This window comes from Arachis duranensis, chromosome 7 (genome assembly GCF_000817695.3).
Source record: "Arachis duranensis cultivar V14167 chromosome 7, aradu.V14167.gnm2.J7QH, whole genome shotgun sequence".
NCBI lineage: Eukaryota > Viridiplantae > Streptophyta > Magnoliopsida > Fabales > Fabaceae > Arachis > Arachis duranensis.
In genome coordinates, this window is record NC_029778.3 from 8,091,429 (window position 1) to 8,093,987 (window position 2,559).

Genomic DNA, 2,559 nt, shown 5'->3' on the forward strand with positions numbered 1-2,559 from the left:
CTTCTTCTTCTTCTTCTTCTTCTTCTTCTTCTTCTTCTTCTTCTTCTTCTTCTTCTTCTTCTTCTTCTTCTTCTTCTTCTTCTTCTTCTTCTTCTTCTTCTTCTTCTTCTTCTTCTTCTTCTTCTTCTTCTTCTTCTTCTTCTTCTTCTTCTTCTTCTTCTTCTTCTTCTTCTTCTTCTTCTTCTTCTTCTTCTTCTTCTTCTTCTTCTTCTTCTTCCTCCCACCGCCACACCCACCGCCGCCCCCCACTTCTTCCCGCCGCCGCACCCACCGCCGTCCCCCGCTTCTTCTTCTTCTTCTGTGAATTATGTGAATTGAATTTTTTTGTGAAATTTCTGGATCTGAATTTTTGTTTATCTGAGTTGAGTTCTGGATCTTTTATGATGATTTTATGAGTTGAGTTTTTGTTTGTCTGAATTTGAATTATGGATCTGAGTTTTGGATCTGAGTTCTGATGAGGATGACGATGATGATGTTGATTTTCTGAGTTTGGCAGTGGATGGGGGTGGTGGTGGTGGTTCTGGTTCTGGTGGTGGTGGTGGTGGCATGATTTTGGGGAAGAAGGGGTAGGGGCATTTTGGTCCGAAGGACCATTTTAAAACAAACTGAAACTTTGGGGACCATTTTAAAGCGAAAAAAGCCGAGGGACGAAAGAAATTTTCAGCCCCTACATTAGGGACCAAAATCATACTTAACCCCTATATTAAACTGAGACTTAAATTTATAATGATTAGTTAAAAAACTTACAATTATAGTACTATTTTTTATTATTTTAGTTGAAAATAATTAGGATTACTAACATCAAATTTTGATAATTTGAGAAAATTTTAAATGTTTTATGTCTTAATTCTTTTATCAAAATTTTAACAACTCGTAAAAGTTAATACAATAGATAGTTATAAATCAAAGTAATAGATAAGAGTAAACGTTGTGATAATGATACTTGGTGATAATTAATAACGATCAGATAAAAAGAATGTGGAAGGAGAAGAAAAAAGTGAGAAAGGAGAACAAGATAATATAATAGTGGCGATGAGACAATTTCAGGTATGTGTATCGAGAATAATATATAGTAAGAAAAAAAATAGTGTTTGATATAATGTATGAATATAATAAAAATATGAATTAATAATTTAAAAAAATAATAAAATTAAACATAATTTAAAAAAATAAATATAAAATTAAAAAATACTTTTTATCAATTGAAATTATGCATGAAGATAAAGAGTGTTTTGAATATAAATTTTTATCTTTGTTTTAAATTAAATACTATGAAAAATAAATAAATAAACTTAATTCTTAAAGTTAAATAATTTATAAAATTTTTATTTTAGTTTTTAAATTTTTTTATTCTTAATGTTTAGATTATTTTATTAAATTTATAATTTTAAAAATAAAATTATATAAAATAATTTCTTTAAAACAATAAAAAAGCGGTTGAACAGTGCCTGTTAAGCTGCTAGTACATTTTAAGTGTGATATAAAATAATTAGTGAGGTAATTAAACATTGAATAGTGGGAGATAATCTGAGAGATAATATTTTAATTTTTTTTACTATTCTATTAATTTCTCTTAATAATTGGCAAACGGTTATTTTTATTTTTTAAATTTAAATCAAGCTAATTGGATCATAATTTAAATTAAATTTTTTTTATATACTCTTTTTGAATACTATTTTTTTTACTACTAATTGATCAAATATATTCATTTTAAAAAATTTTAAATTAAATTATGATCCAATTAAATTGATTTAAATTTAAAAAATAAAAATAACCGTTTGCCAATTGTTAGAAAAGATTGATGGCACAGTGGGAAAAAAATTGAAACGGTTATTTCTCACGTGGATAGTAAGAGATAATGTGAGAGATAACCGTTTCAATTCTCTTTCCACTATCTCATCAATATTTTTAAGTACTAATTTTTTTGTGACCGAAATAAATTAAACAAAAAAATAAAACAAACAAAACAAGGAATTGCTTAAATAGAGGGTAGTCCCGTTTAAGTACTAATTGATCAAATATATCTATTTTAATCTCTTCTACCAACTATTTTATGTACTAATTACATGCTAAAAGTTTAGATTATTGATAATATTAATATTTTTTATTATTTCAATTTTTTTTAAAAAATACATATATCTCGTTTACAGTGTAAACGAGATAAATGAGATATGTGGATATCTCGTTTACACTATACACGTTTCGCCTTCATCTGTCTTATCTTGTTTACACAACAGAAGGATGTTTATTTCAATAAATATTTTTTAAATTATTTATTTCGATAATTATTATAAATAATTTATTTATTAAAATAAAAAAATCCCTATTTAATAGTCTAAATATTCATAAATAATTTAATCCTTTGCCTAATTAATTATGATTTAGATTATATTAGTCTAACTTTTATTTTTCAATCTAATCCAATCTTACTTAAAAGTTTGTAATTTATATTGTACTAGTTTAAATTTACTTTTTAATTCAATCTAATTCAAATGATTTGGACTTTATATTTTATTAAACAACTTATAGTTTAAAAATTTCAAATTATAACTTAAATTA